Below are 14,591 nucleotides of genomic sequence, written 5' to 3'. Positions count from 1 at the left end.
TATTGCTGGCCTTTCCAGAGCAAGAACAGAAACACCCGCGCACACAGGCGCACATATACATGCACAAAACCCTGACAGCAGCACCACAGACAACGAGTCAAAGTTTCATTTTTGCTGAAATGCAAAGACACAAATAAATGAGCAATTTTTCATCATTATATCTCAAAGCAAGACTTGTCTTTTAGGGGCACGTTTGGGATCATTTCTTCCCAGCAAGATCCCTAGTTCTGCCGCATTATGCACTATGCACAAGCGCCTTTGTACATTTTACATAATACACACTGCCTTCCCTAATGGCAGATGAGGAAGCGACGGGTAGATGCGCAGAGTTCTTGTGTATATCAAATTCTGTGGTGGCTTTTAAATGCTTGTACTGCCTTTATAATGGCAAGGATTCTAGAAGTGGAATTCATCTGTTCTTAAAATTTCCCGTTTTCCATTTAACATGTTCCTGCTTGTTAATGGGACAAGGCAAGGCTCATGATGAAGGACAATATACTCGGAAGTGCACCTTAATGAAAGTCATTGCTGTTTCTCTCTTCTGATAAATAGAGCTTTGCATCACCATACCTCATAAACTAGTGATGTTTGAACAAAAATGGAAATGAAGGTTCAGGTCAGTACTTTGAAGATTTATATAATGAGCACTATATTACTTCACACAAAAGCACGTTTATGGAAGCAGAAGTATCTCTTCTACAGCATAATCCAATTATACAATTTCTTAAATTATGGCTGTGCAAAGAAAAAAGCCTAGTGGGTTTTTATTCTACAGCAACAGGCAAATTAAATGCACATTATCATCATTATTTAAGCACTTACATTGTACATAAAAACCAACTGCAAAAAACCCCACCCGCAATACAAAACAAAACAAAATAAAATGCAATGGAAGCCCAATGGCAAAAGTTGTTAACTCTGAAAGCTAATAATGGACTAGGTTAAATATTTAAGACAAAATTATAGACTATATCAGAAATAGCTGAAAGCACAAAACAAAGCAGTAAAAAACATTAGCGTTCTGCTAGGAAGAAGATCTGCAGGGAGAAGGGAAGCGGTCGATAGATCCTTAAATTGGACGCAATAGCTGTTCTTCTATCCCAAGTTGGCAGCTGCTACATTTGCAGACCCGGTTCATTATTTACCCATAATGACCATCAAGCTCCAGTCAAAGTCAGATCACAACAACTGTCAGCAGCTCTTTTAATTAGCCTTGTTTGAATTCAGATAAATATCACAAAGGCCTAGCTTCTGCTGAAAAAGCAACAGAAGACTGCAAGGAATAAACTGCTCTGACTTCCTAACGAACAGTATTGTGAAGAAGTCCAGACAACAAAAGTTTATTTTTTTTAATTGATGAAGGGATGGTGATGTGCGCATTATTTTTTTTTCCTCACACGACATTCGTATCGACAATTCCTGTTTATGGGAAAATTTGTGCATCTCAAATGCCAACTCAAAGCATTACTTCACAATCTAAAAGGTAAACTTTAAGAGATGGTTCACAGGTACTAATTAAATCTCTAACCTCTGTGAATTCGTACATTTTAAAAAACTGAATCAGAATTAAGGAATGCACATATTAACAGGATTATCCTCTCTCCTAATTTATCTCCTTCTGTTTGTTTATCCTTAGGGAACATAATCTTCTGCTGCATCAAGCCACTCTCATTCTCCCTGTGTCAGCAGCAGAATAATAATTCCCTCCTCCTCCTCCACCCCCACCTCCCACAAGCACAGGCAAGAATGAAGAAGAGTGGATCAGACTGTGAGCATCAGCATTAATGCTCCATGCAGCTATTTTCCTAGCAGTAGTGGAGACTGAAAGAAAGATGCAAGAGAGGTGTGCAATATGCTACCTGTTCTGGATAGCCCAGCATGAGAGGGAGTAATTAGAGCACATTTTTCCTCCTAGAATAATATGCAGGCAGAAGATGCAGCTAGAGAATGTTTTCTTTAGCACTTCCCTTGCTGTCATGGTTGGCTCTCTACTTTGCTAGGTGCTGCCTGAAGACAAAAGACAGTACAAAACTCTCCAGTTCCACATGGCAATCGGAGAAGTGTTGCTGTACCTGCAAGGATCCGTGGGGGCCTCAAGAAGAACATGCTTAGGAATTTGCATGAATCATTAGGGTATGTGCATATAAACAATAGGTCCACACATAGAAACATAGAACCATAGAATGGTTTGGATTGGAAGGGACTATTAAAGGTCATCTAGTCCATGCGTTATAATAGCAGAGGACATCCCTTTCGGGTAAGAAAAAATTATGTAAATATCATCAGCAGCTGAAGGTAGAAGATAGTGTGGAGGGAAGGATAAAGAACTGATTAAACAGAAGAGGCAAAATGGTAATGAAAAGCTTTATGTTTTTAAAGGAAGCCCTGAGTAGAATCCTGTTGGGATTAGTAATTGAACTTGGCCATGGATGCCAGAATAAAAACCTTCAGTCTGGTTTAGATGTATTATAGAAGGACACCAAAACACAGGAAAGATTATGCCCTCTCAGTAAATAATGCAAAAAACTGTATAGAAGCTGTTTTTAAGGCAGTTTGATATGAAGGGAATACACCAGGAAAGTGTTACAAGATAGTATTAAGTAGCAACCAATGCCTCCAAAAGGATTAGCCAAGGAAAATAAGTCGCAAAAGGCAAATACACACAGAAGATACTTCTAAGTTCTTCAACACAAGTACAAGCTGAAAGGTCTGCTGAGTGCATTCTGTCTGCAGTAGTTTTCTTAAAAGCATTACATGTAGTTATAGTCATTGTAATGTCAAAGACAAATATCAAAACACGTAAGAAGTTACCAAGTAAAGCTTAATGGCATTGTAATAAGAAACTAAATAAAGTATGATTGATTAAATGATTGCCTTATTTTTAATACCCAAAGTACTGTATCAAAAATATTTCAGAACAGTAGTTCATGCCAGTCTCTCTCCTACTCCGTTCTCTTAAACTGTACTCCATCATAAAAAGCCCTAGACAAGAGAAAAGGCTCTTCGGTGTTCTTGTCGGAGTACTGGATTTAACTACTCCTTTACCCATCCCTAATATTTAGATAGATGGTCTAAATCTCAGTTGGGGTTGCAGATTTATAAAGAAATATTAGAACTTAACAAGAACAACTGTAAGTATCTAGAGTTGTGGACAGCAAATCTAACTTCACACAGGTTAGCACCATTCAAAACATATATTCTGTTTTTTATCTGAACATCAGCATGAAGACTGGACAGCCAGTGAAGAATGGGAGCAGTACATTCCACGTATCCAAGACATTAAACTTTGAAAGCACACTTCAAATGCAAAAGCACGTGGCACTAAGCTATCTAGCTAATCATTGCTTGGTTCTGAGTATGCACAGCATCAAACACAAAAGAAATATCAAAAACAAGAGAAACAAAGAAAATAACCCATAACTGTATCACCCAGCACTACTGTTTGAATTTCTAGTCTTTTATGGGAAGTCAAATATTACAACATGAACACGTGCACAGCTTCTCAACTATGCGGGCCAGTGTTAAACCTCCACATGACTAAAATTCAGCAGAAAGGCTCTAGCACAATTCCCATCTTGCCTGGATGAGGCTTCAAGTCCTTAGAAATAAAACCTCATCTCAATCATGTAATGCAAAAACAAGTGTAATTTTTGCCTGGCATTAGAAAGGTGACAGAGCTGCATATTTAACGAGCACTGCAGTCATCACAACCCACATTCTTTAGAAGCTTCCACTGTATGCAGGACGTCAGCAATCAGAAAATAGATTGTTAGGGGACTACAAGAGAAGAAGCTCGAAGGGATGAACACTTGCAATGTCCTCTTAGAAAAAGAGAAGGCAAAATCCTAGAAGAACTATTCTATGTGCTCTAACCAGAACCCACAGACAATACCAAAATGAACCAACTTCAAAATCCCAAAAGTTTAACGTTTGTGTGGGACAGCCAAAGTTACAAATAGAACTATGAGAGTGCTGAGGCACTGGCACAGGTTACCCAGGGAAGTTGTGGATACCCCATCCCTCAAAGTGTTCAAGGCCAGGTTGAATGGGGCTTTGAGCAACCTGGTCTAGTGGAAGGTGTCCCTGCCCATGGTGGGGGGGTTGCAACTAGATGGTGTTTAAGATCCCTTCCAAACCAAGCCATTCCATCATTCTACAAAATGCAGTTAGCCATATGCCACCACGTTTGCAGATTCTGCTACTTGGACTTGAATGTCTCTATCTGGCAAGTATGACATACTTGCACATTCTACCTTAACTCCACAGCAGAATACAAGTATGTTTACATAGGATTGTGGCACAGATATATAAAAGCTGAACCCCAAACCAGGAATTTTGAATATTATTGTTTACGTATTTCTCTAGTATTACTACAACTGTAACTGTACTCCCTGTTTGCAAAAACATTTGAAACACTTTAGTCCTTTATGATTTTCTTTACCGCATTACCCTCATCCAGGCCACAAAAGCAGCAAAAAACTGCAGCATGTTTTTTTGCTGAATAATGAAGGCATTAAGCACATCATAGGAAAAAAGAATCACACTGAGGCAGGTATTTTAACTGCATTGCTCAACAGGTATGGGTTCAAGTGTTCTGAAACCTTTAATAAAAGGTTTACTTCTCAGAAAGCCAGCTGCAGAAACCTAAAGTGATGCAGGTAAATTTTTATTTTTGCATTCATTAGTTCTTTCCTGTTCTACAAGAAAATGAAACCATTGTAAACAGAAAAATAAAACAAAAAGCATTAAAATGGAGTGGTACAGCATAGCATACCTATTCCTATGTATTTCTCACTTTATCTAAGAGCTGAAATTGTAGCAATGCCATGTGCCAATTCCAAGCAGTAGGGACATGTTTACATTTAGAACATTAAAAAAGTATCTAGCATTTAATGGCAGGAATATAATAAAATTTTAAAATAATATAGTGATGTATAGCCACAAAGAAGTGTCAGGCAGGTAATTTCAAAAGAAATCCATCTCCAATATTATCTGCTGGAGAGCTGCCTAGCTGCGAGCTTTAATTTTACCTGTTTCAGGTACACTATATGACTGGACAACTGATACAGCTTTACTAACAGAAATAAAAAAGAAATGCTTAAAAAATAGAACTGAAGACTGCATTGAATATTTTTGAACGAACTTTTGAACCTTGACCCTTAAAATGTCATCAGTGGTATGAGACTAAGAAGTTTTTTTATAACCTGAACTACCATCCGAGTGCACTGGCTCAGCTACATTTTTCCTTCCTGCAAGCACTTCAGCATTGAATCTTGCCTCTGGATAACAGTAAACAGCGCACACAGTCTATCTTTCAGTTTGTCTTTTCAACTTATCTTTTAATATATATATATATATATATATATATGTGCTCATTTTTAAGCACGCCTAACTCTATATTCATAAAGTAACAAAGCATTTTTTGCTGCCCAGTTTCAGCATGTTCACAGCTAATTCTTGAAGAGTTTATTCGGCAGTGAAAAAGCAAAGCAGTATAATAAGGCAAGATGACAACAACTGCTAGAAAAGCAGCCTAAATTGGAAAGATATGGAGCTTCCATTTAAGGAATTCCTTCATTATAAGGCCTTTCCCAGTTCTATTTCCTGTTTAGGGATCCTCTTCACACAATTCTATTACTCCTCTGCAAAAGAGATAGTACATCTCTCTCAAAGAACTAGATTTAGCATTGCCCTCCAGCTTAAAATGCAATGTACTTTTCAGTGTTCTCAAATGTACTTGATGCCACTTATCCAATGAGTTCAAACCCTTATAATTTAATTAAAAGTCTTTATGTATGAACTAACTCTAAGTTTAGTATGGAAATAGTTTTAAAAAGAGATATTATTTTTATTATTACTTTGTTTCAGGATGAACAAATACGCAACCATATGGTTTAAATTTACAATTCTTTACATGCTCCAAATGCTGCACTTTCATGAAACAAAACAGATTTAACTGTACTGAATGTCAACTTTAATATAAAATAACTTGTGTATCTCTTTTTTTCCCCCACTAACAGTAACTATTCCAACACTACAACTCAAGCAATTTTGTACAAAACCAAATTAACCTTTTTTCTCTAATGTAAAGGTAGCTAAAGTCAATACTTGCCCTGGTCTTCCATTAAAAAAAAAAAAAAGAAAAGAAAAAGTGCATTTTGTCTATGAACAGAATCAAGAGGGTAACAAAGTTAATTATTTCTCATAATCAGTAATTATGATTAGATAAGAGAGTCTTTCGTAATGAACTGCTCTAATGATGGAGGACCTCAATCCTAAGAAATATAATAGAACATTAACATAACTGTGTATGCAAAGTACATAGAACTGCTGTCACAGTTAACTTGTCATTGAATGATTAAATAGGAATTCATAATTAGAAAAATCCACAGTGTAATTTATCGGCCTTCCTGACAGTTCTGGTTCATTAGAAGTTGATTACCAAACAGTGACCTCTAGTGGCCTACAGTTTTTTAATGTTATCTTGTTTCTCTTGGCAGCTTTTAGGGACTATTTAACCTAAAACCAAAAAAAAAAAAATCTGACTAATTTAAAATGTCTCCCTTCACATTACCTTTTTTGTTCACTTCTCCTAAAGCATATATTGTGTTAATTGCTTCAGAAAAAGCTTTCTCTTTCTGTAGCCATTTATATGAGTATAAAACTGTACATTATGCAAAAAGCCCCAAATTCTCAGTTTTAAAGTTAATAGTGAGTCTAAGACTGTTCTCGTATTAATTAATATTTATATTCTGATTAAACATGATGTATTCTAGAAAAAAAATATATTTTACAAAATCACATCTCCAGTGTCACAAAGACCTTGAGAATCTCATACTCCAAGTAAGCCTTTGTATTTTAAAGTGAAGGGACTTTAAGTGTTGCCTTTAAACAACAGTCACTTTTGCACTAAAACAAATGATACGGGCTCACATGGAGGAGACAGAGGACAGGGAGGGAGAAAACTCCCAAATTCACCGCTCCAGGTAGAAGACAAAAGCCCAACATTTCATATCAATTGCTAAAGACGTGCCTTGCAATACTTATAACTCAAATTTCATTTTTAAAGAATGCAACTTGAATTTAAGTAAGATTTGCATTTAACTACAAAATCTTTTACGCATTAGTGAGTGGAATTTCCCCTCATTCAACAGAATTAATCCACTGTTGAGCTATTTAGACAGTGTTCTATTTTTAGATTTTCCATTATGATAGATACGCTTTTTCTTGCACTAGGGCAGTGGTTAATTTTTAAGTATGAATGGTTTTAACAGGAAGTAGCACATCTGAAACCAATATAGAAGCCCCTGAAACACAGTATTAAATAAAAATCCATACTCAGTGAACACAAGCAATTTAGATTTCAGTTGTTCTCATTTTGCATCTTGTTTTTTTCCCAACATTAACATTTTAAAAATTATATGCATGTATTATTCTTTGCCTTTGTCTAACGCAGAACTGGATATAAGAATTATGACTCTTTTTGAGAGAGAGACCAGAAAATAAACTACACAGTCCTGTTTCACACATAAACAAATTACTGAGACAGAACTATTCCAGTCTCCCAGATGGGGAGAAGTCCACCATTCTTTCAAGCTGGGAAAGGTTTTAACAGTTGCTATAAACAGAGAAATGGATAGCTACAGGATAGGGATCCCCACCCCTGATTTTCCCATGTGTGTGTGTGCGTGCAGATGCGTGCACGCATACACAGAGGACTCTAGCTGTTTGTGGCGATGATTTAATATAGGGACTGGATAATGAGCTGTGCTCCCCGCAGCAAGTGAATCACCATTTAATGCTATTATCAACAGTTCATGACCCACCGGCATGAAATGTCAGCCTGATTAATCTGAACACTACTGACCTCAGAGAGGAAAAGCTACCTTATTGTCAGAATTTAATATACAATAAAACCATACACAGAATATAAATACTTTTGGCAAAGCCATTAACAGAAAATCTACTTGATTTTGCTCTATCGTTTCTTTTAAACTTGCTAAGGCACATTTTTTTTGTTGTTTAAAATAAACATTTTTGTCTAGTCAAGCAGGAAGCAATCCATTCGTGTCTATTATTTTGATATACAGTGAAACATTTCAAAATGGCTGTCCAAACACAAACCCCAGGTTGATACAAATGAGAAAAAAATTAGAATATGCTACTGTTGGACTCACTAGTGTCAATTCACATCAGGAAAGGATCAGAAACTGGTTTTGCTTTTCCAAGGTCAACAAAGCTATCTTACCTTAATAAGACAAATGTACTAAAAGAAAATTAGAAACCTATGCCAATTATATTCATGAATATAAGGGGGAAAACTCTGCATTTAGTCACATTTACAGTAAAGATTTTTCCTTATGTAATTCTGTATGATGATACAGCCCCACTCAACTCAATTTGTATGTATTTATCTATTGTCTGTAGAAAACAAGAAAGCCCAGACCTTTTACCAGCCACAATGAGGCTGGTACAATATTGCTGTATCTTCCCCATATCTCTTTCAATTTAACCCAGCTAGGAGTCTTATTAAAGAAACGCAAAACTTTTAAGTCAGCTTTTCAGGATTTTGTACATCACGGTATATAAATAACCCAGAATGAAGCTGGTAGGACTACATAGCATTTATCTGTCAAATTATATGAACTGACAAAAGCATAGTAACTTCCGTGGTTTATTGTTAAAACACAGTCCTGCAAAATAAATGGAAATTGCTGCATCTGTTTCTAAAACGAAAACTACAGTGGTTTCACCCCTCACTTTGTTATCGTTGTCACCTGGTACTGAAAGGGTTAAGGGATCTTCAGGAAAAGGAACTGGAAAAAAAACTGAGTGAAATCCCCCAAACTGCTCATATATGAATGGAATGACTGTGGATGAGACGAGAACCATCACACCAAGTATTGACTTAAAACAACTGGCAGCCAAGAAAAGAAGAACATGTCAAACTGACTTGGATAAAACACGAAACTTGATGTCTGAACTCTCAGTTAAGAACTCAGCTGGAAATGTAAAGAAAGAATAAAGGAATTCTGGACACTTACGCAGGAAAGTAATTCATGCTGCCAGCACAGTCATATGTTTAAGCTTTGCTTTTCCATTCAGAAACCAAACAGATCCCGTATGCCAGTTGACTAGTAAGTGTTGGCTTGTTTTGCAAAGGCTGTCCTATGTAGCTGCAAATACTGCTAGCTGCAGCGTGCTTGAAGTGTAACAGTTCCTGACAGCAATTTAAAACCTCTTCTGCACCCGTCCTCTGAACTTACTGAGAGAAAGTGGAGTTTGCCATATAATAGCACAGCCATGGCACAATCACTCTTGAAAACATCAGATCTTTCAATAAGGAGCATTAACACAGAGGCTCTCCATCAAACACTAACTGTACACCCTTCAGCTAGGATGCCCCAAATCCTTTATGTTACTTGGAACTGAAGACTACCTTCATGACCATGGTGCCCCTCTTACTCAATCCGCTTGCCTACAAGTTCTGCAGTTCAGATTGCATGTTCTGCAGTTCAGATTGCATGTTCTGCTATCCAAAACTGCTTTGTCTCTGTGGTTCCTCACTGTCACAGAATCACAGAATCACTAGGTTGGAAAGGACCCACCAGATCATTGAGTCCAACCATTTCTAACACTCCCTAAACTATGCCCCTCAGCACCTCATCCACCTGTCCCTTAAACACCTCCAGGGAAGGTGACTCAACCACCTCCCTGGGCAGCCTGTGCCAGTGCCCAATGACCCTTTCCGTGAAATATTTTTTCCTGATGTCCAGCCTGAGCCTCCCCTGGCAGAGCTTGAGGCCATTCCCTCTTGTCCTGTCCCCTGTCACTTGGGAGAAGAGGCCAGCTCCCTCCTCTCCACAACCTCCTTTCAGATAGTTGTAGAGAGTAATAAGGTCTCCCCTCAGCCTCCTCTTCTCCAGGCTAAACAACTCCAGCTCTCTCAGCCGCTCCTCATAAGACTTGTTCTCCAGCACCCTCACCAGCTCTGTTGCTCTTCTCTGGACACGCTCCAGAACCTCAACATCCTTCTTGTGGTGAGGGGCCCAGAACTGAACACAGTATTCGAGGTGTGGTTTCACCAGTGCCGAGTACAGAGGGAGAATAACCTCCCTGTTCAGCTAAATTAACGTTTTTCCAACACCTGGACCTGGTGTTCACGCTGTTTCTGATACAAGCCAAGATGCCATTGGCCTTCTTGGCCACCCGGGCACACTGCTGGCTCATGTCCAGTCAGTTGTCAACCAAAACCCCCAGGTCCTTCTCCTCCAGGCGGCTTTCTAGCCAGACTTCTCCTAGTCTGTAGCACTGCATAGGGTTGTTGTATCCGGCATTTGGTGTTGTTAAACCTAATACCATTGGTCTCAGCCCAGCGGTCCAGCCTGTTCTGATCCCTTTGCAGAGCTTCCCTACCCTCCATCAGATCCATGCTTCCACTCAGCTTAGTGTCATCTGCAAACTTGCTAAGGGTGCACTCAATGCCTTCATCCAGGTCATTTATAAATACATTGAACAGAGCTGGACCCAGTACTGAGCCGAGGAACCCCACTTGTAGCTGGCCTTCAGCTGGAGTTAACTCCATTTACCACCACTCTCTGGGCTCAACCATCCAACCAGTTTTCAACCCAGGACGGTGTGCACCTCTCCAGGCCAAAGGCTGACAGTTTCTGAAGCAGAATGCTGTGAGAAACTGTCGAAGGCTTTACTGAAGTCCAAGAAGACTACATCCACATCCTTTCCCCCATCCAGTAGTCACGTCACTTTGTCATAGAAGGTGATCAGGTTAGTTTGGCAAGACCTGCATGTCATGAACCCGTGTTGACTGGGCCTGATCACCCGGTTCTCTTGCATGTGCTTCATGATAGCACTCAAGATCAACTGTTCCATGACTTTCCCCGGCACTGAGGTCAGACTGACAGGCCTGTAGTTCCCTGGATCCTCCCTGCAACCCTTCTTGTAGATGGGTACAACATCAGCCAGCCTCCAGTCCAGTGGAACTTCTCCAGTCAGCCAGGATCGCTGGAAGATGATGGAAAGGGGTTTGGAAAGGATATCCGCCAGCTCCTTCAATACTTTTGGGTGGATCCCATGTGGCCCCATAGACTTGTGGGTATCTAGCTGGGCAAGGAAGTCTCTAACTGCTCATGTCCACTCATTCTATGAGCCCTTACAATGACGCTGTTTGTTATACTAATTTTTAGTCTGAGTAAACCGCATTTCACCACTTTTGCTCCTTCGAGCCAAATGTGAACAATATGGAGGGGACCTGTTTTCCCCTATTCCAAACAGCTCCTTGACACAACCAAAGCCCAACAAAAGAGCAGTCCTTCCAGACTAAGGTAAAAACCCTCCACAGTCCCAACTGTGTTGGATAGACTCTATAAGTCACATCAAGTGGCAGATTCTGCATACAGTGTATCAAAGGTATAACATACATTGTCAGTTTAACCATAATTCCTGTGTTGGACAGACAGATTCCCAAACCATCTTAGAAATATCTTGAAGGGGGTGGTAGCTTATCACAGCAGTGGCGACAGCGTTGATGAACTTAAGAGAGAAAAAAGAGAGCTGCTATTCTTGCCTGAAGGCTAGAACATGACAACAAAATAAATCCATTTTTCCAAACCCTGTGTAGTTCAGTCCTCTTCATTTACCTGCTGCGTTATTTTGTTTTGCTTCTACTCTTCCCCAGCAGGTAAGATGGACATATAAGAGAAGAAGACAACCAAAATATGATAGAAAAATATCATTTGCAACTTAAGCATTGTAAATAAACTCAGTAAAATTGCAGGTATCAACTCTAGAGTGGAGGTGCATGTATTTCAGTAATCAAGGAAGAGAATAACTAGGGTATGTGTGGTGGAGAGGTGAAGATGGGGGATAGAACTGCATCCTGCCTAGGAATATAGTTGAAAGGAAAGACCAAAACTGAAGTGGGGTTTCAGTAAAGGACTACTTGTTCCTAAGTAAAATTAAATAACGGGGGAAATTTTAAAGGAACAGATGAGAGATCCGTTTGAATCACTGAGATGGCTATACATACATTTGCACATACATATACTCACAGATGATGTAAATAAAGATGAGGAAGATGACCAGTTTGGAGTATGGGGTGTCAAGTCCATATTAGATGAAAAAAAAAAAAAAAGCCGTAACTATGAAATGAAAACATAACTCATATGAAGGAACCCTAACAACAGTAAATAAAAGGAGAAAAAACACTTATGCACATAAATACGCTATAAAAAATCAGATAAATTAAGCAAGAAAACTTTAACTGTAGACCAGAATTTCTTGTTAGTCCTTAGGGCAGTCAAAGCAACAAGGAAGAGGCTGCCAAGGAGGGCACAGAAACATTCCTTCCTTAAGAGAGGAGATAAAGGCATCAGCAGGAAAATCTAAATAAATAACACTCTTTTAAAAGCCACTTGTTGAGAAAAACCACCTCAGAACTAGTAAAGCCTACACTATTCATACACTAGATGGAAAGAAACAGCCATCCTTGAGGGTAAATAGTTTTCTTATACTGAGCCACATTTATTTTCTAATTTCAAATTTTTTGATCTACAAAACTTACATTGCATTAGAAATGCACTTAATTGTATACACTGAAGAAAAGTAATTATTATTAATACCGAACAAAGATGTCTGAGAGTAGCATGAAACCTCACATTTTCACGTATTCTGTAGAATGTTGTATACATGTAATTGGTTCAATAGGTTTACACTTGTTTTTTCCTCCTCATTCACAAAAAAATGAGGCGGTAAGAATCTGGAAGAAACAGTCTAATTTAGCAAGTTTTCCCCTTGGTTTATAGCTATATGTAAAATGCCAAAATAATTCTGAAATGTTAGCAAAAGAAAAGACAGTGGCTAGAACAACTTTTTAAAGGAAGCTTTTAAAAGCTCTTAAAAGAAAAAAATACATTTGCCTTCATAAGAGATAACATTATCATTTCAAAATAACTTTTTAAGTACACACGAATGTAGATGAAGAAAGAATAGCACTTGCCTGATAAAACCACAAAACTCTAGGTTTCTAAGAGGTTATCCTGCAATCCTTCTATAAGTCCTCTGGTCTCAGAATACGTAACTAGCAGGCATTCTTTTTTTGACCTCAAATATAAGCCAGCCAGAGATCTGGACTTTCATTTATAAAGAACGATAAGGAAACTAGAAAGAACGTGAAATAATGCAATTTATTTCTGAATACTGATACACATCCACAAACAACAAAATTTTTCCTAATTTTTCTACTGTGCCTCCACTCTTGGATTAATAGGAGAAATAATGTACATGAAGTTCAGCTCTAGCTCCTGCTTTATCCCTAACATATTACTGTACCGCAATTCAGTGGGGACTTCCGTAGCGAAAACACAGAAATATGATCTGGTCAGTATACTTTATACAAACTTTCTTGGCTACCTATTCAGAGTCTCAGCAGGAAGTCAATCTATGCTGTCTGTACTGAGAAACCTCAAAGAGGAGGCTCTAATGACACCTGGAGAGTTGTTTTATATAATTTTAAAGAAAAAACTGCTCCAAATTTGATTTTAATATGCAAAATTAGATAAAAAATTCAATGCCTCAACCAGCTACTGATATAAAAGTATGGATTCACACCAGAAATTACTACAATTGGAAACTATACACAGACAGTAATGAGATCTGCTAAACGCAGCCTAACATTACACCTTTATCAGGGAAGGTAATAATATCTGCTACAACATTTGAAATGCCAGAACCTTAATCACTTTTGGCCAGACTTATGAGGCATGCTTTGGCATTTCAACAATTCCTTTTGCTGTGTGTGGAGTACAGTTTTTCGTTCTGCGTTTCTTCTCTCTGTGCAGCCTCTATGTATTTTTATCAAGTACAACTCATTTTCTTTGTGAAAAATACACACACACGAAAAGGAAAGGATGGGATCAGAATCACCTACAGAAAGCACAGATGCAGCACTTACTTTTAAAAAGGCTATTTTCCATCTTGTGTCAAGGGTTAGCTAGAACTCAACATAGGGAATAGTAAAATGATTATGTAAGCTGCTCCAAATGCTGCCAAAAGTCCCTTCTTGAGGTAGTTGTTCAAAATTTTGATTAGAGATTTGCAGTAATGAGCCAAGAGAGGCTGGTCAATCAATGATATTTCTCAATATCATTACACTTAAATTAATGCAAAAAAATTTTAAATTATAGGTTCACACCCTAAAAAGTACATTTACAGAATCAGATGAGAAGGCACTCAAAAGCTTCCGCTTATTTAGCATATGGACTTACAGGCATTATATACACATCAGACTTAAAATATTTCCGCACCCCAAAACAATACATGTAAAAAAAATTCAAGGAGTCAAAGGAAGACAGTTTTGCTGAATATGCTCTCCACATGCCTATTTTTTTTAATCTGATGGACACAAACAAGTGATTTGTTCAGTCATCATTGTTATTTGAACATAAATGCTTTGAGGTTCCCATTCTACAAGCTAGATTTGTTCAGTCATCATTGTTATTTGAACATAAATGCTTTGAGGTTCCCATTCTACAAGCTAAATCTTGCAAGTTTTATGTTGCGGCATCACAGGACTC

General features: G+C 38.2%; 1 protein-coding gene across 1 annotated transcript in view; it reads right to left on the bottom strand.

Annotated features, from left to right (window-relative positions):
• Window positions 1-14,591, bottom strand: part of HIBADH (3-hydroxyisobutyrate dehydrogenase) — an 84,895-nt gene that overhangs the window by 18,939 nt on the left and 51,365 nt on the right. The gene's annotated exons all lie outside the window — the stretch shown is intronic.

Source organism: Cuculus canorus, chromosome 2 (assembly GCF_017976375.1).
Source record: "Cuculus canorus isolate bCucCan1 chromosome 2, bCucCan1.pri, whole genome shotgun sequence".
NCBI classification, from domain to species: domain Eukaryota; kingdom Metazoa; phylum Chordata; class Aves; order Cuculiformes; family Cuculidae; genus Cuculus; species Cuculus canorus.
This window is presented reverse-complemented; position numbering and strand designations above follow the sequence as displayed.